At 40.2% G+C, this 23,450-nt stretch overlaps 1 pseudogene; it reads left to right on the top strand.

Annotated features, from left to right (window-relative positions):
* The first annotated feature begins 13,819 nt into the window (after positions 1-13,819).
* Positions 13,820-15,918, top strand: LOC142625300 (L-type lectin-domain containing receptor kinase IX.1-like; annotated as a pseudogene).
* Positions 15,919-23,450: the final 7,532 nt, after the last annotated feature.

The raw sequence follows: 23,450 nt of genomic DNA, 5'->3' as shown, positions 1-23,450 counted from the left end.
TGAGGCCTTGCACCAAACTTTGGGCCACTCGCCCCCTTTCACCCCTGTCCCATAGCCGGACGCTGGCGGTTTTCGGCAAGCACTCGTCACCTAACCGGAAGGTGTGCTGCCAACCGACTACCGGTTGGGAAAAGGATGCCACGTTGGTTCCAACCTGAACCGCAGGGGGTGTGACCACCGGCCCCTCCGAAAGCCTAGAACCGCCCGCTGCACGGGGAGGGGTCTTCCGTAAAGCGTCACTCAGGACAAGAAGGTTCTTCTCGGCAACCCTTTTTCTCTTCCTATTTTCGCCCCTGGGAGGAGTTTGACTCGTTCTTTTTGGGGACTGAGTTTGAGCCGCAGGACCGGCGCCAGGAATGAACCGAGAAAGGGTCATCTCCCTATGCTTCACCATTCTCTCCGCGTGGTCGGCAGCTGGTTCCTTGGCTACGGGGGCAGCGTCCTCTGGCTGTCCAATCGCTTCGTGCCTCCGTCGACTCTGGGACACGCGCTCGGCAGAACCGTCCCTCATAGGCGCGATGTCATTGTAGTAGTATAGCACGGGCCACTTTCTCGAGCCTCACTTGTGGTAAGCTCAGGAAGAAGGAATGTTTGTACCGCACGTCAATGTACGACAAGAGCGGGCTGTCTACCAAAAGCGCCTGGCCGAAGTTTTGCCAAGTGGTGTACACAGGGTTGACGCCAAGGATCAAATGAGTCGCCCTAAGTTGCCTGTCGTTGTGCACGAAGATCTTTGACCTAAGAATGAAGTTGAGGTCTTGCACGTGTATAACTCAACTGTCCGAGAAGAACCTTTTGGATTCTGCAACAAGCCCGGGAAAAAACCGATCAGCTATAAAAGAAAAAATATATAAAATGCAAGAACAAATCAAATGGGGATTGTCGGTACCAACCAACTTCACATGGTGAGAGCGGGCAAAGAAGCTCACTGGCATTCCCGTTACCACGCACCTGAACAAACTCTCCGGCCGAGTTCTTATTAAAGTCGAGCAGGCAGGATATAAGTCGGACTCGTGTATCTCCAGTTTTCAAGTAATAACCACGTGTGAAGTTGCCGCATAGTTTATACATGAAATTTATGTCGTGCTAGTTCAACTGCAGCCCGAACATGTGGTTTAACCGGATGACACAGCTAACAACCCTATAAAAGTTGGGGGGAAACTGGTTGGCGCACAGGCCATAAAACCCTAGGGTACCTATTACGAGAGGGTCTATAGGGAACCTAACCCCACCCTCAAGTATCGACATCAGCGGAAAGAACGCTTCATTCGAGTCAGCAGCCCTCTGAAGTTCGAGGTCGCCCACATTGCAATACGCAATGTCGACATCCCCTGGGACGCCAAAGGTCTCTCTAAAACTAGCCAAGGTAGCCCTAGGGGTAAGTAGATGAGAAAACCCCATTCCTAGAATATGAAATGGAAGATAATCGAAAAGGAAAGAGAGGTAGAAAGAACTTACTTGGGGCTCTAGGGAGTGGAGAACTGAGGAGGTTTTTATGCAGGAGAAGAATGCTCAGCAAAGGAGGGGTTGGGAGCGAAAGAAACGCGAAAAGTGAAAAAAGAGTCCAGAATGGGCTATTTATAGGACCTTGAAGCGTTTAATGAGGCCAGGAGCGGGAAAAAAACCCTCCCAAATCCCTTTCTTGGATAACCCTCCACACGCGTGGGTACGGTTCACGAACCGTCGGGCATTTCGCCAACTACCACATATTAATTACTGATGTGACGACCTGATGCAGCACCATTTTCGAGAAATCTACTATGACGATCGCCCTGGCCGTGTGCAGAGAGTATACATTCGCGGGAAGCCATCACTACGACTTGTTGGGGATCCTTGATTCATCGCCTGAAGCAGAGCATGAATCAAGGAGGGGCTATTGTACGGGCCTCACCCCCCGTTAAGCCCAATGACCCTAAGGCCCATAAAGACTAACTCTTATAAGAGCCCCGCACTGATCACACATGGTAACGCACGTGCCGTCTGAGGGGTTTGACCTTGGAGTGCTTAAAGCAGCCTGTGACGTGCCCCTGCCAAGCACAGAACTTGCATGCAGGGCTGGTCCCAACGCCACTATCATTTTCTCCTTCCCGTCACCAAACATCCACTTAGGTGAAACGGTATTGGACCTCTCTTCCATTGCCTAAGGAACGCCCCTGCCGAGCATCAAATCCAGCAGTGGAGCCAGTTCCAATGCCACTCCTATTTTTCTCCCACTCCCAACTAAACCCCCACTTATGGGTAATAGTATTAGACCCTTCCTTCCACCCACTAGGGGAATAATCATGACCATTCCACTAAGTTTGGCTATAAATAGGCAGGGAAGATTCAGTTGAAGGGGTTGGCAATTCCAGAGTGGAGAGACTAGAGAAAGTAATACTAATCATCACCAAGGAAGAAAGGGGAGTGTTAGTGGGAAAAGAGGAGAGACTCAAGAAACGGGCCTGCCGAGCATATTGCCACCCTTGGTAGGAAATCCAAAAGCCCACTATACAAATAAATTGTGAGCCCAAACTCCTCTGAGGCTCAGCAGCCTTATTTTGGAACGCACAGGGGTCTTAGGCGATTGCATCAATTGCATCACCTATAGAGCCGGCCCTGGTAACTTGTAATATGTTGTCCATCCCTCTACCATTTTGGATGCCTAGAGAAAGGATTTTGCATTGCTTTATTTTTAATAAAATTTTCTTTAAATTAAAAAGGAGATAGAGAGAGAAAGATTACATCATATATATATATATATATATATATATATATATATATATATATATATTATAATTAATTAATAGATGATGATGCTAAGAAGATCAGTAGGCTGGATGCTTCGGACTTGATAGGACCACTTGCTCTCTCTGCGGCCTGAAGAAAAAAGAAAAATGGATCAAAGGCGACCAGGGCTGCCGGCCGAAAACCCTCCGATGGTAAAGTTAGTTTTTCTCGCTATGTTTTTGGAGTTCCAAATTTTCTGGAGTAAAATTCACATACCTTTGCCTTGTCTGAATCAATCTTTATATAGTGCCTTCATGAACGGTTATCGAAATTGGGACCTCTCTTGGATTCAAGGAGGATTAAACGTAACTGCCATAACCGTTTAGGAGTTACACTTCTACTTCACAACGGATACATGACGGTTATGCGTGGGATAAGGGATTGTCACATTATATTCAGAGATTCTTCTAAGTATGATCTCCTTGTCCTGGAATTCCTTCGTCGAGTGTGCCTGATAATTCCAAGTGTAGCATACTCGTCCACGAAGCTTTATGTGGACGAGTCCTCTCGGGGCAGGCCGCGCGCATCCCCTAAACGAAGGATGTAGCTTCGCTATCATCCTCTGGACGGCCTTGTCTGTTACCCTCGTCCTGAGGATAACTCCTGGACGGCTGCCGAGGGTGATGACCGTCCGGGGACGGTCGAGCGTTTTCATCCCATCGAGTTGCCCCTCGTCCGGGAGTTATGCAACGCATCGACGGAGGTTCAAATCGCGCTACGTGTCGCACATCCATAGGGGGTTAGTCAACTAGTTTACTTCTTCGAGGCATGCACCACGTGTCGCCTTCTAATTGGTTCCGTCGTTGCGGTTATCGAGATTTTTCTGCCTATAAATAGTGGTTTCCCTCCCATGCCCCTTTCACTTTTTCAAATTTTCTGCTTTGACAATCTCGTCTGTCGCTTCGTCTAAGAATATCCTCAGCGTCCTTAGTTTCCCTCGTCTAGATCCAAGTAATCTCTCTACACTTATTCTAGCTTTCCATTTTAAGTGTTAGGACGTTGTCAATGGCCTCCTGCTCGTCTAGCGACAGTGTGGTCAAGGCCATAGACGAGTATCACGAAGACTCTAGTTATGATACTTCCAGAAATGCCAGCAGTAGTAGTAGTGGTCACACAACTGATGAATACACATCTGGTGTTCCTGGGATTCCTGCAGAAACCTTTCAGGAGTGTATTAGGACGAGGACAGCCTCTGGGGCTGACACCTCGACGAGCTCCCCGCCGTCCTCCCCTTTGGACGAACGGGAAACCGTATATAGTTGTGCTCTAGAGGTTCCTTCTAGGACGGACGAGAGAAGGTTAGATTCCCTTAGGAGTTGGTTTCAAATTCCTGATGATCTAAACCCTAGGTTAGCTGTCCGAGGTGAATGGTGTTGCCAGCCTCGTTTTGGGATAGGTGTCTATGAAGCTTATCTGTTAGGGGGGCTTAGACTTCCCTTGAATGTCTTTGCTAGGGAATTGCTCACTAGGCTGGGCTTGGGAGTGTGTCAGCTTAACCCCAACGCATGGAGACTAATTATCTCCATGCAAGTCTTATGGATGGAGGTGTTTGACGGGGACCGTCCTATCTCCGTGGACGAGTTCATGTACTGCTATAAACCCTCTGAGATAAATCAATCTCGAGGCTTCCATCAGTTCACAGCCAGGAGCAATGAGCGCGGGCGATTAAGTCTTTGCCCTCGTCGACGAAGCTGGAAGACGGAATTTTTCTTCGTCTTTGGTTTCTGGGCGGGGCATCCTGTTGAGATTGGTAGAGACTCGTTTGCTCCTTATACTGGAGACATAGGGAACCTTCGTCCAGAAGGTATGTTATGCTCTTCTTTTTTGCTTCTTTTTTATTGTACTTTTTCTTTGGATGATGGTCTAACCTTAACTTCCTTCTTCCCTTTCCAGCCGTTGGACGACCTTCTCTGAGCAAGTTCCACCGTGATCGCGTCCACAGGGCCTGTCTACATTCTGAACGAGACTTTCACTCGTTAGTGACCCTTAAGCGTCTACACAAGTGGGGACTCGGCCCTGAACCGTCCGTCGACACCTTAGCACACGAGCTAACTACCCGTAGACGTGAGTGTTCCTCTTTAAGATATGTCTTTTCCATTTTTGTTTTATTATTATTATTTATTTGTATGTATGTGTTCGCACTTTTTCTTCTTCTTCTTCTTTTTTTTTTTTTTTTTTTTTTTTTTTTTTTTTTTTTTTTTTTTTTTTTCAGGAATGGCAACCATGAAGGGAAACAAGGGGAAGGAAGTGATCGACGAGGTAGCGAGATCTGAATCTCAGCCCCAGCCTCGTCCTGCCTCTGGAGAAAAAAGGAAAAGCTTGTCCAAGCATGTGGACTTGGCTAGCTTGCCAAGTCGTTGGGGGAAGAAGGCTAAGTCTGGGTCGTCCAGGCCTGAAACTGCTAGGCCTAAACTTCCTTCCCAGCCGCCCGTCCTGGTCGTTGATGTTGACTCGTCCACGCCCCTTAGTGCCACTCCGTCCAAGTCTCCTGCTCCTGACTCGTCCCAGCCTCCTCAAGGGATTTCTACTAACTTATTGGAGAACGAGGATCTGGCTTGGGAGCGATTCCAAGAGGCTGTGAAAGGCGAGGACATAGCTGCGTGCTACAACATGTCCTTGAAAGAGTTCGAGCACTCTGGCGTCCACGATCTCTTCAAGGTGACCATCTTTGCCTCGTCTTGATTTGTCCATGTTTGCCCAATATTATTTCTATCATCTGAACTTCCTATTCTTCTATATAGGCAATGTCCAAGTTCATAGCTGCGTCCAGGCAGGCCACAAAGATGGACAGGACAAGGATCCTTCTAGAGAAAAGGATAGAAGAGATAAAAAACGACTGTAGGATGTGGGCAGAGGTGGCGAACAAGGCCAAGGACGAGGCTGAGGAGTTCAAGGCTTTGGTGGGGGAGCTGAAGTCCAGCACTGCCAAGAAGGACGAGCGTCTTGAACTTCTTCAAAAGGAGAACGACGAGTTGAGTCTACTTCTAAAGAAAGCTAAAGACGAGGCAGTGGAAGAATTCAAAGCGTCCAAAGAGTTCACTGACCTGATGGATACAAACTACGCAGCAGGGTTTGAGGACTTTAGAATGGACGCTATGGACAACTTTCCTGAAGTTGACTTTAGCACCATTAAACTCAACCTTGCTGCTGCTACAAGTTCCCTCGTCCACACAGGCTCAGACGATGTCAACATCGAGGACGACGCTTCCACCAGACCAGCTCAGGACGACCCCAACGTTGATGCCCCTTCCTCTTGAAGAAATTGTTATTGTTGTTTAGCTTTCTTCTTTTCTCCTTTCTCTTTTATTTATTTATTTATTTAAGATGTATTTAAGAATTTGAAATGTATTCAAGTACAATTACCTCGTCTAGAGTGTTCTGGACGAATTTATGCACAATGCCTTTTAATACTTATTTTACAAGGGTTTTTGGACGGTTGCCGTCTACCCTCTTTAGGCCAAAGAATGTCTTCTTTATTTGTTATATATTGTGTGGACGAGCTTATATGTTATTATTTACGCAATTGTCTTTCAAACAACGCTCTAAGTGTTGGATGATCGTCTATCTTTTATGGACGACCAACTTAAGACGATGATGATGACTGCATTACTTTTGCTTGTCCTTTAGGCCATTATTACTCGACTTCTCGTGAGAAATTCATAATGTTTATGTTTTCTCGTCTTAACGAGTGATCGTCTTTGGAATGCTATACCTTAATGCTTACTCTTCCTTCTTAGACGAGTGGGACTTGACCTTTTTCCTTTTGCTTTATACTTATTTGAAGGAAAGTCTTAGACGAGCATTTTTTTTTTAAGGAAAGCTTTGGACGAGTGTGCCTTAGCTTATTTCTCTTTGCTTTATCCTTATTTAAAGGAAAGCTTTGGACGAGTGTGCCTTAGCTTACTTCTCTTTGCTTTATCCTTATTTAAAGGAAAGCTTTGGACGAGTGTTTTGCGTCAGGGTTTTCAATTCGTCTTAGGCTTTTGTCCCTCCTGTGGGTATTTATGGAAACTAAATCTATGCATCAAATACATAAGAAATTCAAACCATATTATTACATGAACATTGTTCACAAACGTGGCACATGCCTATAAGCTAGTGCCTTATTAAGATACTTAAGTACATAGCCTCGTCTTTTGTAAGCTAGTCTGTAAGTAGTGCCAAAGTTTAAGAACTAATGCACTTTTATTCGTAACACACCATAATAGTAGTAAAAACACAGCAGTAAATATAAGCAAACACACAAATCATAGCTGTAACTTTGCAACTGACTTCCCTTGTCCCTGCTTATCACTGATAGTACCTCCTCAGATGTTCCACGTTCCAAGGATGCTCTAACTTCCGCCCGTCCAGGGCTTCCAGGTAGTAAGACCCTTGCCTCTTGCAATTGATTACCCTGTAGGGTCCTTCCCAATTGGGTCCCAGTTTTCCATGAGCTGGATTCCTAGTCGCCAGGGAGACCCTTTTGAGAACAAGGTCCCCCACACCAAACCGTCTGGGTTTTACCATGGCATCATGCTGTCTGGCCATAAGATTTTTGTACCTTACCGCTCTTTGCTCCGCATTCATTCTTACCTCGTCAACAAGATCAAGGTCAAGGCGAAGTTGTTCCCCATTGTCTTTCTCCCAGTACTCCATCACTCGATGACTTGCCATATGAACCTCCGCTGGTATGACAGCTTCACTTCCATAGGCTAGTTTAAAAGGGGTCTCTCCTGTCGGAGTTCGTGCAGTTGTCCTATAGGCCCAAAGAACACCTGGTAGCTCGTCTGGCCATATCCCTTTTGCCCCCGCGAGCCGAGTCTTGATAATTTTTAGCAGGGATCGGTTCGCTACTTCTTCTTGTCCATTTGCCTGTGGATGGGAGGGTGAGGAATAGTGATTCTTGATCCCGAAATGATTGCAAAAATCCCTGAAGGGTGCGTTGTCAAATTGGCGTCCGTTGTCGGATACTAACACCCTAGGTACCCCGAACCTGCATAGAATATTCTTCCACACAAAATTTTTCACATTCTGCTGAGTGATTGCTGCAAGAGGCTCGGCTTCTACCCACTTGGTAAAGTAATCGATTCCCACCACCAAAAACTTCATTTGTCGGATTCCCACGAGAAAAGGGCCTAGGATATCTAGTCCCCACTGTGCGAAGGGCCATGGGGCCGTCATTGGGGTTTGGTATTCTGACGGTTGTCTAGGCACGTTGTTGTAGCGCTGGCATTGGTCACATACCTTGACATAAGCTTTAGCGTCCGCCTGCATTGTAGGCCAATAGTAGCCGGCACGGACGATTTTATGGACTAGTGACCTTGCTCCTGAATGATTTCCACACGATCCTTCATGAACTTTCCTTAGAACATAATTTGACTCGTCGGGAGCCAAGCATCTTAAGTAAGGTTGGGAAAAACCTCGCTTGTACAACACTTCATTTATGAGGACATACTTGGCTGACCTGACCCTTAACTTTCTCGCTTCATCCTTATCTTCTGGAAGCCTCCCATCTTTGAGGTAAATTATTATCGGACTCATCCAATTCTCTCATCCTCCTATCTGCTGTATGTCAGGGATGTTTATGCTCGGCATGTACTGAATGTCGCCGAACTCGTCTATGACCCCTGCCGAGGCGGCTTTCGCCAAGGCGTCTGCTTCCGCATTCTCCTCACTGGGAAGTTGAATAAAACTTATGGCTGAAAATTTTCGGGCAAGGCGTTTCACTTTGTTGAGGTACTTCTTCATTCGATCTTCCTTGACATCACACATCCCATTTACTTGGTTAATGACCAGTTGAGAGTCTCCTCTAATTGTCAACGACTCCGCCCCTAAGGACTTAGCCAATTCCAACCCCTTGAGTAGAGCCTCGTACTCAGCCTCGTTGTTGGTAGTTGGATACTGCAAACGAGCCGCATACTCCAGCTTGTCACCCTCAGGGGATTTCAGTACAATTCCAATCCCTCCTGCATACAGTGTGGACGATCCGTCTACATTAACCACCCACGTTTCATTTCCTTCGCCCTTGTTCAGGTCGTCCGGCGGGGGTGGTCTAATGAAATCTACCAACGCTTGCGCTTTTATCGTGCTCCTTGGGAGGTACGACATCAAACTCGCTAAGCTCAACGGCCCCTTTGTACTAGGCGTCCGGCGGCTTCCAACTTGCTCATCGCCTTTTTTATGGGATGGTCTGTTAGGACGTTGATGACGTGTGCCTGAAAATAATGTCTCAGCTTCCTAGAAGCCGTTATTAATGCGAAGGCTAGTTTCTCCATCATCGGGTATCGTCCTTCTGCCCCTCTCATCGCGTGGCTTATGTAATAGACCGGCTTCTGGACTCTCCCCTCTTCTCTGACTAACGCTGAGCTTACTGCGTGTGGGGACACTGCTAAGTACAAGTACAACTCTTCCCCAGGTACAGACGGACTCAACAGTGGTGCCGTCATTAGATACGTCTTCCTAAGGACTTTAAAGAATGGCAAACATTTGTCAGTAGCTTTCGATACAAACCTGTTGAGGGCGGCGACTCATCCAGTAAGAGACTAGACTTCCTTGATATTTTTCGGTGGCTCCATGTTTAGTATCGCCTGGATTTTATCTGAATTTGCCTCAATTCCCCTATGCGACACCATAAACCCCAAGAATTTACCCGATGAAACCCCGAAAGCATACTTGCTCGGATTTAATTTCATGTGGTACCGTCGCAACGTATCAAAAGTTTCTTGAAGGTCGTCCAGATGTTTATCCTCGTCCTGGCTCTTCACCAGCATGTCGTCCACATAAACCTGCACATTTCGCCCGATTTGAGGACGGAACATATGGTTAACCAGCCTTTGGTAGGTTTCCCCCGCGTTCTTCAAACCGAAGGGCACTACCTTGTAGCAATACAAACCTTGGCTCGTGATGAATGAGGTCTTCTCCTGATCCGCTTCATTCATCTGAATCTAGTTATACCCTGAGAAAGCGTCCATGAAGCTAAGTAGCCTGTGACCTGCCGTCGAGTCCACTAACTGGTCAATGCGCGGCAATGGGTAGCTATCCTTGGGGCAAGCTTTGTTTAGATCAGTGAAGTCCACGAACATCCGCCATTTACCATTGGCTTTCTTGACCATGGCTACGTTTGCCAACCAGTCTGGGTAATGCACTTCTCGGATGAACTTCGCGGTGACCAACTTCTGCACCTCTTCCTTAATGGCATTGTCTCGCTCGGGAGCAAAAACTATTCTCTTCTGACGCACTGGTTTCGAATAGGGACACACGTTCAGGCTATGGGTAATGACGCTTGGATCAATGCCGGGCATGTCCTCATGACTCCATGCAAAGACATCGAGGTTTTTCTTCAGAAACCGAATCAAAGCGTGCTTTGCCCCCTCTTCCATGCTCGCCCCAACTCTAGTAGACTTCTCGGGCTGGTTATCGTCCAAAGAGACGTCCTCTAATGCTTTAGTGGGCTCAGCCACGACCCTTCTTCCGTCTATACTCATCGCCTGCATGTGCTCGTCCATGGCCAGCATAGCTAAGTAGCATTCTCTGGCAGCCAGCTGGTCTCCTTGTACCTGGCCTACTCCGTGCTTGGTTGGGAATTTGATGGACAGGTAGTAGGTAGAGGTTACCGCTTTCCAGCTATTCAAAGTTGGCCTTCCAATAATTGCATTATATGACGATGCACAATCAACAACAAGGAAATTTACCTCCTTGGCTATCTGCTGCGGATACGTTCCGACGACCACTGGCAACGTGATGGTGCCCATAGGTTGCACCTTCATTCCTCCGAATCCCACCAACGGCGAGTTCACTAGTCGAAGCTGATCTCGTCCTAGCCTCATTTGTTGAAATGTGGGGTAGTAGAGAATGTCTGCAGAGCTGCCATTGTCTATCAATACCCTCCTGGTCATGTAGTCAGAGATGAGTAGAGTGATGACTATCGCGTCATCGTGTGGGTGGTGAAGTCGTCCTGCCTCCTCGTCTGTGAACGTAACAGCCTGTTGGTCTACTGCCCTCGTCCTAGGAGGTCGTCCAGACAGTTGGATGTTCTGCACCACCTTCAGGTATGTCTTCCTTGACTTGGACGATTGCGCCGTCGAGTTTCCTCCTACAATTACCCTTATCTCTCCTAGTGGGGGGCGTGATGATTCTTCCACCTTGGCCTTCATTTTCTCATCTCTCTGGTCTCGTCCAAGGAAGTTCCTCAATTTTCCCTGTCTAATGAAATTTTCTATCTGCTGCTTCAAGTCAAAGCACTCGTCCGTATCATGCCCATGGTCCCTGTGAAAATGGCAGTACTTGCTCCTATTACGCTTGTTGGGGTCTCCCTTCATTTTGTCCGGCCACTTCAAGGACGAATCATCATTGATCTGCATAAGAACCTGCTCTAGTGGCATAGTCAGGGGCGTGTATTACTGATTCCTCGCGAAGGAACTGGCCTTCTTACCATCCTTATCTTTCCTCTCGTCTACTCGAGCTTTCTTTGGACGAGGTCCTTGATCTGAATAACGGTGGTGACCCACTTCCGAATGCTCTGCCCTTTTTCTTTTCTTGGCTATGATAGCGTCCTCAGCGTTCATAAAATTCTGGGCCAAATGGACGAGATCGGCCATGGTTTGCGGCTCCTGCTCGTAGAGCTTATGAATGAACAAGTCAGAATTGACCCCATTGTGGAAAGCGGCCAGTAATAGCTTGTCATCCATCTCGTCTACCGTCAGGGCCTCCCTATTAAAACGGGTGATGAAGGATCGCAAACTCTCATTTTCCCCTTGCTCTATGGTCGGTAAATTTGGAGGAGGAACGCTTGTATTTGTCCTCCAATGAAATTGTTGACAAACAACTTACTCAACTCTTGAAAAGGATCCTACCGAGTTTGGGGGTATCTTAGAACCACGCTCGCGTTGGTCCTTTAAGTGTGGTGGGAAAAGCTCTGCACATAATCTCGTCTGGGACTCCTTGTAGATGCATGGTCGTCTTGAAAGTTGCAATATGATCGCAAGGGTCGCGACTTCCATCATATGAGTCCAGAGAAGGCATTTTGAACTTCGGAGGTAGGGGTGACTACTGATGGAAGCCGTGAAGGGGGAGTCCGTTCGGTGAACCATATCATCCACTGGGTTCGCTCGCCTCATGTTTTCCCTCATTTCATCCATGGTTTTTCGCATCTGGTCCATCTCTTTTTCCAAGTGTGGCACCCTTCTTGAAGCGATACCTCTTGTTTGATCTTCGGACTCGACATTTTCTCCTCCACCTTCCTGACTCGGTGCCCGACTATCCGCATGCCCATCTTGGCGCTGCCTCCTGAGGTTGATCTCCCTATTCAACTCCTGGTTTTGACGTGTCAGTTCCGCCATAGCGGCGGCCATGGATTGTATATGCTGAATGGAGGGTGGTTGCACGACAGGCGCTAATCTGCGATCGCGAAGGGGGTTGCTAGAAGCATCCCTACTCTCCTGGTGGCCTGGGTTTGTAGCCCTTGATCTTGTTCGAACCATTCAGCCCTTTGTTTGGGAAAGACTAATTGTTGAAAACAGAACAAACGAACGAACGAAAAGAACACTAAAAGTTCCCACAGACGGCGCCAACTGATGATGCTAAGAAGATCAGTAGGCTGGATGCTTCGGACTTGATAGGACCACTTGCTCTCTCTGCGGCCTGAAGAAAAAAGAAAAACGGATCAAAGGCGACTGGGGCTGCCGGCCGAAAACCCTCCGATGGTAAAGTTAGTTTTTCTCGTTATGTTTTTGGAGTTCCAACTTTTCTGGAGTAAAATTCACATACCTTTGCCTTGTCTGAATCAGTCTTTATATAGTGCCTTCATGAACGGTTATCGAAATTGGGACCTCTTTCTGGATTCAAGGCGGATTAAACGTAACTGCCATAACCGTTTAGGAGTTACACTTCTACTTCACAACGGATACATGACAGTTATGCGTGGGATAATGGATTGTCACATTATATTCGGAGATTCTTCTAAGTATGATCTCCTCGTCCTGGAATTCCTTCGTCGAGTGTGCCTGATAATTTCAAGTGTAGCATACTCGTCCATGAAGCTTTATGTGGACGAGTCCTCTCGGGGCAGGCCGCGCGCATCCCCTAAACGAAGGATGTAGCTTCGCTATCATCCTCTGGACGGTCTTGTCCGTTACCCTCGTCCTAAGGATAACTCCTGGACGGCTGCCGAGGTGATGACCGTCCAGGGACGGTCTGAGCGTTTTCATCCCACATCAATAGACATCTTCAACCTGAACATTCCTTTCTTAAACTTTGTTGACTAATCTAATCAAAAGTATCCACTAGAGGGGGAGGGGAAGGGAGGGGGGTTGTGGAGGAGAAAAAAGAGAGACCGAAAATATAGCCTCTGTATACAAAAGATGCTGATGCCTCTATATATTCCGAAAATGATATCACAATGGCTCTTTTGAATTTGCCAAATTAACTCCAAAAACTATCACAGCATATGAAGACTACATTACATATTTAACTTTTCCTTCATTTTTCTTTAGCGCGGGGCGAGAATATTTTTAATGACATTCTTGGTGAATAATTACTAGCGAGATAGTAGCTTCAAAATTTCAGAACTCCTTAGGCCGGCAACCGGCTTGCTTCATTCCTTTTTCTTTCTGTCGTCTTATGAACTTGAATTTTCAATTACAGTATCTCTGGACCTTTTGTAGCATGGCCAAACATAAGAAGCCAAATTATTAGAATATTGAGTTGGAGTAGAGTAGTTGAAGCAATATATATAAAAGAAGAGGCAATAAAGAATAAAGATACCTTCGAGTTACATAAAACCATTGTCTCTATCAACATTCTGACCAAGGATTTTGTCTACCTAATTGGTTGCTATTCGGCACAAGACTTCATGATTTGGAATAAAGCCGGCAGTACCGACTAGGAAAATCCAACATGAGGTCCTTCGAATGACCAAGTTAAGCAAAAAATTTAAAAATACAAATAATTTAAAGACGAAAAGAGAAGCTTTGAAAGAGGCAACCATATGATATAGCCGAATCATTCCTAGCCTTCCAAGCCTTGCCATATCTAATTGACCTTAATTCTCTCCCCTTCTCTATGCATTTCAACCATGGCTCTCTCCCACATGATGAGTTTTTGCCTTCTTCAACTTGAAAAAATCCATTCTCTTCTCAGTCTCAGTCAACTCTTCATCTTCTTTCTATTGCTACTTCCTCATGCCCAGTCAATTTCCTTCAACTTCACTAGTTTCCAGCAAAATATGAATGACGCAATAACATTCCAAGGGGATGCATTCACATCTCAAGGAGTTCTTGAACTCACAAAGAATCAACTCGTCGGCTCCATCAGTTACAGTGTTGGTCGTGCCTCATATGCTGAACCGGTGCGACTTTGGGATGCCAGCACAGGAAGGCTTACAGACTTCACCACCCATTTCTCCTTTATCACAAAAGCCGTTAATATCTCATGGCATGGTGATGGGCTTTCGTTTTTCATTGCACCATTTGAGTCTAACATCCCCAACAATTCGAGTGGTGGGTATCTTGCATTGTTTAGCGCTGAATCTGCTAACAAAACCTTGCAGAATCAAATTGTTGCTGTTGAGTTTGATTGTTTCAAAAACGATTGGGATCCAAGTGATGATCATGTAGGAATCAATGTCAATTCCATTGTATCTGCGACAAATGTCTCATGGAATAGTAGCATCAGAGACGGGTCACAAGCAAATGCATGGATAAGCTATAACTCAACCACCAAAAATCTGAATGTCTTCCTAACTTACGCTAACAATCCAGTCTTCGGTGGGAATTCTAGCCTTTTGTATACTATTAATTTGAGGAGTGTTTTGCCGGAATGGGTTAGAATTGGTTTCTCCGCTGCTACAGGTAATTGGGTTGAGCTACATACAATACAATCATGGTCATTCTATTCAAGCTTGGAGACTAAAGATAGAAACAAGAAAAACAAACTGTGGTTGTGGATTGGTATAACTGTGGGTTTTGGTGTTTTTAAGTTGTGGACTAGCCTATTTTTGTTCATCTATTGGAGGAAAAGGGTTAGTGGAAAAACAGAAGATTCGGCCGATGATATATATATATATATATATATGGATTATGAGTTTGAAAAAGGAACTGGGCCAAGGAGGTTCACGTACCATGAACTCATTTGCGCAACAAACAACTTTGACGAAGGAGGGAAACTTGGAGAGGGAGGATTTGGAGGAGTTTACAAGGGTTTGTTAACTGAATCTAATATAGAGGTGGCTGTTAAGAGGGTCTCAAAAGGATCGAAGCAGGGGTTAAAAGAGTATACATCAGAAGTGAAAATTATTAGTTGTTTGAGACATAGGAACTTGGTTCAACTTATTGGTTGGTGCCACGAACGGGGTGAATTCCTTCTTGTCTATGAGTACATGCCTAATGGAAGTCTTGATTTTCATCTCTTTGGAGAAAAGATTATGCTAACATGGCCCGTGAGGTATAAAATAGCCAATGGATTGGCTTCTGCATTGTTGTACCTTCATGAAGAGTGGGAACAATGTGTGGTGCATAGGGATATTAAGTCAAGCAATGTTATGCTAGATTCAAATTTCAATGCCAAGCTTGGTGATTTTTCGGTCTTGCAAGGCTTATAGACCAGGAGTTGGGTTCACAAACAACTGTTTTGGCAGGTACCTTGGGCTACCTTGACCCGGAGTGTATTACCACTGGAAGGGCAAGTAAAGAATCCGATGTTTATAGTTTTGGAGTAGTTTCCCTTGAAATTGTTTGTGGAAGAAAGCCCGTGGAACTAAAGGTAGAACCAAGCAAAGTAAGACTAGTAGAATGGGTATGGGACCTCTATGGAAAAGGTCAATTCATTGAAGCGGTTGATAAGGGACTAAATTTGGAATTTGATGAGCAGCAAATAGAACGCTTGATAATAGTTGGGTTATGGCGTTGCCATCCCGATCCTACTATCCGACCCTCTATAAGGCAAGTGATAAATATTCTTAACTTTGAAGCTCCCATGCCTAACCTTGCATCAAAGTTGCCTGTACCAATGTATTTTGCACCTCCAATGCACATGTGTCGATTCTCCTACACTTCTGGTCTCACGGGATCAACGAAAAATGGGACGCAATGTTCGTGTAGCAATTGTTCTACTCATTCATCTATGTCAGCTGGATCTAGAAAAGCTCTTCTATATTCAAGCAAAGCTGATAAGTAGTTGGGTTCGAATATGTTTGTTTGTTCATGTATCGTGTAATTTGGCTCAATTTATGATTGTTGTTTTTTGGATTGATTAGTTGTCTTAAAAGTTTCCTTCTCTTTTTAGATGTAGAAACTTCTATTTAATTCAAAATTTTGTGATTATGTTTGTGTAGTCGTGTAAGATTTGGAGAGGGAGAGAGGAAAAAAATGTGAAGTGCTATTGTATTAGTTTTAGAATCCTATATGGTTTGACATGGTTAGATTTAGAGGAATTTTGTTATTTGTGAGTGCTTATGAATGTGCAAATGCTTTGTAACTACTGTTATTTCATTTCTGCTACTGGTAGACACACTAACGCCAAACCACTTTAATTTTGGTGTTCATCTCTTGTATGTGATTGTTTTCTCTTCCTTTCATCAAGGATGTATATATAGGTATATACAAGGATAGGTTGTAAATTGTAATAATGATATTTGAGTTTGGAGAATATGGTTTCATAAAGTGAAAATTCAAGTTTTTGAAATTTCTAAATGAAAATTCAATAATCTAAATTTTCTGAAATTTTCTATAGAATTTTCTGGTGACTGTTCAGAAAAATTGAAGATGTTTCAATCTTTGTTAACCGTTTTACGAAAAAATAACTAACTCTCTATATATGCTTTTTCATAAAACATACATGCCTTTTCATGAATAGAGACTTACGTTCACTTGAAAAATAACTAACTCTTAATATGTGCCTTTTCATACATACTTTTTCATGAATAGATGCTTATATTTACTTGAAAAATAACTAACTCTTTATACGTGTCTTTTCATAAAACATAAACTTATGAGTATAAATAGAGGCTTATGTTCACAAGATGAAACACAAGAAATCCTGTACTCATTCTCCAAAATTGCTATCTGTAAAACCCAACATCTTGGTTGTATCCTGGAAACAAATTTGCGATAACACTTTAGCAACAAAAGTGTGGGGGGCAAATATTGTCTAAGGAAAACGATATAGTGTCTCCAAGTTATCTATTTTCTGTTTGCCTTTTATATTAATCTTGTTCTTCCATTATTACTTTGTGTAATATCCCAACAAATGATTTATTTATTTCTTTTTTTGGGTTCTTATTATGTTTCTGTGAGATCTTTTACATGCACATTTAATGGTCACAATCAATCTTGTGGGGAAACTCTTCAAGAGGCCCTTATGCACAACAACATGAATACATCATAACATAAAGGTTTGGGCTTGTATTAAACACGTGTAATATGCTTCAATTATTTCCCTGATAAGCAACTTATCCGATTCGCCAAAAAAATAAATGAAACAGGTGTATTTAGAAACACAGTAAAAGAGGTCACTTAACATTTAGGAAAAATACAAATGACATGAACCACACATGACATGGAAGAGAATTTAAAACAAATTAAGAAACTAACTCTACCTCTTCAATAACACATCAAGGTTTTCAAGGATAGAATGAAATAAACCCCATTTCCAGCGTAGCTCCTAATTGAGGAGAAATTTTGATGGCTTCCACTTGCTTCAGTTCTAGCTTTTAACTTCCCTCGTGTTGGAGAATCTCTTACATCCTTTTAATAAAACCACAATGAATAATGGCATTTCTTGTTAAATTACCGATTATTCCAAAAACGTAAGTTATTAGAATATAGTACATTTAATCATATAATTTTAACAATTCCCCTCACATGTGAGTTCAAAATCCATTTTAATAGGTGAAGCCTAATACGTAAGATTTTAAATAAGAGGTAAAATAAAGTCGACCTTTTGATTTGATACCATGTTAAATTACTTATTAATAAATTACCGATTTGAGATATGATAAATTTAATTATTTAACCATATAATTCTAACATTTTTCTCTGCTGCCAAAGGTGATAGATAGAAACCACTAGCACCAATATACATATCACACTTATCACTAAACTTATTTCTACTCAGTCAACGATAAGGCAACAGTGCATTAATTCTTATGGTGAAAGGACACTAAACTCCTTCCAAGCCAAAAGAGAGAGAGAGAGAATTTATTGCAAAAAATAAAAGGTCAGGTTAATGGGTGCCTTTAGAGCAATAGTTAGCCATCCATTTTAGGAAAATTTTGACATTACTTTTTTTTTTATACAAGATAGAATTTCTACTCTATCCTAATCTAAGTGTATATGTGTGTGAAACTCCTTCCTGGACACCACTTTTATGAGAAAATGAAAAAGCTATCAGAATATTAATTGCTTTTTTTTCCCATAAAAACTTTCTTTATTATTAACCATTGTCTTAAAGGCATCTTTTAGTATTTTCAAAAAATAAAGCACCTATTAGCATAAGCAACTCAACGAGGAATGAGCAACACTATTTACCTCTCTTCTAACCCAAATAAATGCACACTAGTCAAAGCAATGGCTAAACTCAGCAACATTGCTTAGCATGGCAGAAATGGACCACTCAACATTAGGCAACCTAAATTTAGAGAATCAAAACAACTGTATTGGCATCGCCCTCTACAATGATCTTGTGCAAATTTGCAACTTGTGCTAATTGTAAGGCTCAGAGGAACGCAATTGCTCCTCCCTACAATAGTTCACAAAGTACATGCTACTTAGTTCATGTATCTAGGACCTCGCCCTCTACATCTTGAGCCAATGTAGCCAATGCTGTAAATTTATCAGTGATAACAACATCAACATTTGGCATCACTAATTCTGTGATAGGGGATTTCCATTGCATTCTTGTCTAGGAATTTGGTCTTGAATTTCTGTAAGTTCTAAAGCCAGTACATATTCTCTTACTAATGTTATTGATAATGAGAGAAATATTTACCTTTTTTCCATGGTGAGGAATGGAGTTCCTGATGTTCCAAATGGCCTTAAGAATTATAGTCACTAGTCGCGGATCCCATGTGTAGTGCTTGATAATATTTTAGGGTAGTCTCATTAAATTTATTTTTGCAGTTTAGACTAATAAATAATAATGTATTTCATAATCACATTTCATTTATTATAGTGACAAACAGAAATATAATAAATAATTTTTTTTCATACAAAAATTAAAACAATACAATTTTTCTCAGGAATTCAAAAGGTTGAAAAAATATTAATTTTTTAACAAAATTATTTATTACATTTTGTGTATCATTAAAAAGTAACTAAAATTTGGAAATTATTTTTTAATTTAAAAAAATATTCAAACCCAATTTTTTCTACCGTACAATCAAAAACACCGAAAAACGTATCAAAAATTTTTATAAAATTCACAAAAATACAATTAAAATAAAAAAGAAAGGGAAAAATAAAACTCACATCAAAGTTAAACTCATTCTCCCGAATATGTAAAATATTTCAAATTTGATGCGATCAAGCCAAATATTCAATGCATAATCAAATTAAAAAAATTTACCCTATTATACATAATGATTGTAATCAAGTCTAATATTGTGTTAATACTATCGTAATCTAATCTAATATCTAATCCAAGCAACATGCAAAAAACGAATAGATAAATAAATAATTTAACTTGAAATTGAATTTGTTTTCTTAAAAATCTAAAAAAATACATTAATGAAATAAGGAAGATGAGCAATAGAAAATATTCGTAAATGCTTAAAAACAATTATTCACGCATCTAAAAACATTATATAATAAAGATATAACAATTTGGTACTAATTTGTTAAATAATATATTTACAAACAGTGAAAGGAAACTGCACAAAAACCATATTCTTCAATTGCACTAACTGTTCTACATCATATTATCCAAACTATCCCATTGTTTTCCAAATAAACCAAAATCTGACAATAATACAAAATATAGACATATTATAATATAATTTTCCTCCAAATTTGGTCAACAAAATTAAAGTATTTAGTATTGCAAATAAAATGATAAAAAAAAAATTGTATCAAGGAACACATATGAGTTAGTCAATAATAAGACAATGAGTGTACAAACTTCATAAAAAATCCAACAAAAAATATGAGAGAGAGAGAGAGAGAGAACCTTTTTGTGTGGACAAATAAAATATGCATAAAATGGGAGAGAGTGATAAATTTATAGTAAGATAATGAGAATAAGAAAAAATAAAATAAAGGAAGATAGATGGACAAAATTATATGTAAATTTAAAACCGTTTAAGAAGAATATGTATAGACAATACTCAATTATAACATTAAAATTAAAGTAGATAAATATGTAAAGTTAAAATCGCCTAAGATGAATTTGTAAAGCCAATGTATTTATATATTTAATAATGTGAAAATAATTCAAAGTAAAAAATAAATATGAAAAAAATAATAATATAGCAATGACGTGGAGAATAAAGTGGCTTAACAAAAGCGTAGCAACAATAAATAATACGTTTCAACTTTTATATATATATAAAAGAAAGATGCATTGTTTATAATCGACCTTTGTCACATGAGACTCTATTAACTAAATTGGAGGATCTATGACAAATCTTTCTATGTCTTAATGGTAGGTTATTTTTATTTTTATTTTTTAGTTTAAATGGTTGGTTATTAAAATTCAATAATTATGGTAATTATACTAGATATATATTATGCTCATATTTGAATAGGTAACTATATTTTCCATTATTAGGCATTTATTATGATTGTGTTTGTATATGTATTATATATTCTACTATTTACAAAATATATTTTATATATTAGAAAATATTCTAATGGAGTGTTTGAATCGAGAATAGAATTTAAGTTTAATTATATATATATATATATATATATATATATATATATATATATATATATATATATGTTCAAGTTACACCTAGTATAATTTCTTAAGAGTTATAATTTTTTTGTACCATAGATTTCTAATATATCCAACGGTTGAAAAGATATCATTAAATGATTAAGGATTTCCACCTTATTTACCTAATTAATAATAGATTCTCTCTATCCTCATTTATTACTTTCCATGGACCTCATTGTAGCTAAATTGGCATCTCCCTATGTATAAAGTGCTTGGGGGTCTAGGAAGGAAATGGTTCGAACTGCAGGGTTAGCAGTGTATTGTAATTATCTTTAAAAAAAAAAAAAACTTTTGTCCCTTTCTTCCTTTAAAAAAGAAAAAAAACTTTTTGCAAGCTTAGTAGCAGAAATTATTTTTATTGTAGAACACACTTTTGACACTCTGCCACCTTCTCTCATTGACTGACACTCCACAAGATTTGATGCTTTCTTTGCATAAACACTCTTCTTGTACTGCTTCCTTCTTTATTTTATATTTTGATCTCAAATCTGCCCTATCCTTAATAGATTTGAGTTTTTTCTAGTGTCTTTGTACAATGTGTTGAAACTGGAAACAACAATGCACTTGCTCATTTTGTGAATTATTTAGGGGCAATTCTAGCATACTTAAGATTTGTTTGAGATTTACTTATTTTGCTGAAATTAAAATTTTTGTTAAAAGTATTGTAGATAAAGGTAAAAGTTAGCTAAAATAGTATAGTAAGACCCATGAATAGTAGCAAATATAAGCTGAATAGTAAAATAAGTTAATAAAAATAATCTTTGCTAAACGGACACTTAGTGTGCGTTTGGATACTAATTAAAAAGTTAGCTTATTTCATTATTTAGCTTATTTTTGCTACTATTCATGGGTTCCACTGCACTTTTTGGTACTATTCATAGATCTCACTGTACTATTTTTGCTAACTTTTACCTTTATCTACAATACTTTCAGCAAAATAAGCAGATCCCAAACAAACATTTAGTGTACTTATAAAATCACAAATTATATATCTTTAAATCTACTCATTGACACCCAAGAGTTTTGAGAGAAGTAAAATTTTAACTTTTTTAGTCTTTGTTTTTTGCATAGATTCATATATATCCAACAATTTTAGGAAGAAATGGACACAGTTAAATAACACCCAATGAAGTCTATGGAAAGTAATAAATGAGGATAGAGAAAAACTGTAATTAATTAGGAAAATAAGGTGGAAATCAATAATCATTGACTGCTATTTTTCAACATTTGGATTTATTAAAAATTTATGGTGCAAAAAATGTGTAACTTGAACCCATCTCTCTCTCTATATATAGGTTAAGTTCAAGTTACACCTGGTATAACTCTAAACAATGTTACACCACTCAATATTTTTTAATTGAATGCAAATTTTGACAAGTCTACTATTAGATTATATTATTTTAGTACATTCTTTATACTTGCAAAATTTCAAGATGATCAAAGATTAATAGTCATGTCATCAATCAATTTTAAAAAATAAAGTTTTTGTAGTTTAAAATAATGTATAAAATATGATTTTATGGATCAAATGGTAAATAACATCCAATTAACTTAAAAATTGACATGATTGTTAAAAACATATAGAACATATAATTCAACGGTGGGATTTTCAAATTATAAATTCTGTAACAAGTTATTGAGTGGTATAACATTACTTAGACTTTTACTAGATATAACTTAAACCCAACCATATATATATATTAGTCTCATCCCGCGTGTGATGAGGTTTTTTTTTTTTTTTTTTTAAAAAAAACTTGTGTTTTTATTTTATATATATAATTTTTATTTTGATAATCTAATTTATAAGTAGATAAAGCAATTTGAAATCAACAGGATAGTGACCCTATTTTTTGGGAAATATTTTAGTGGGAGTTAGAGTTGTATTTAATTTTACCAAATTGTCCTTTACTTTTGCTTCTACTTAAACATAGAGGTGTAGGGGCATTTTTTAACAAAAAAAAATGGAGATCCCAAATAGGGGAAGCACCCTTAAATAGTAGTGTGTATATATATATATATATATATATATATATATATATATATATATATATATATATATGTATGTATGTATATATGTATGTATGTATGTATGTATGTATGCTTCAAAAATCTAATATTTGAACTCAATGTTCCTAGGACTTCCTATGAAAGCACCTCAAACACACAACCTTATCATTTTATTTGAGTCTAAAACGGAAGCATCACACAATAACTACTATGTCATGCCTAATTAAAAAAAAATTGTTATAGGTATGACTAGGGATGTGCATGGGTTGGATTGAGTTATGTTAGAGGTTTTTTTCATCTCAACCCATCCCAACCTATGACATGTGTAGAGTTGGGTAGTGTCAGTATGTAGTGTGTAAAGTATTTTTTAAATAAATTGTTACCATTCACATAATATACTTAAATTATATCCCCAGTTTTCAAATTCATCAAAAATAATTCTTAAACACACAAAGATAATGGTTATTAATCTTTGATCATCTTCATCTTCATTGACTGTAAAATGGAAAATCATTTTCATTGACTGTAAAATAGCAACCCTTACTGTGTAAAATATATTACACTTTTATTTTACCTTCAAACTATTTTCAGTTTTACCTTAACTGAAAGAGAGAGAGAGAGCTACCCATTAAAGAGAAAGAGAGAGAGGCCGCTCACCTGAACTTGAGCTCAACTCCATCGTCGGCTGTGGCCATGCCACCCACCGCCAATTAAGCTAAGCTCTTCCTCCTTCTTTCTCTCTCTTCGTCCCTCTTTCCCCTTCTTCC

Source organism: Castanea sativa, chromosome 2 (genome assembly GCF_040712315.1).
Source record: "Castanea sativa cultivar Marrone di Chiusa Pesio chromosome 2, ASM4071231v1".
NCBI classification, from domain to species: domain Eukaryota; kingdom Viridiplantae; phylum Streptophyta; class Magnoliopsida; order Fagales; family Fagaceae; genus Castanea; species Castanea sativa.
The sequence above is the reverse complement of the archived record's forward strand: the minus strand, read 5'-3'. Positions and strand labels throughout refer to the sequence as shown.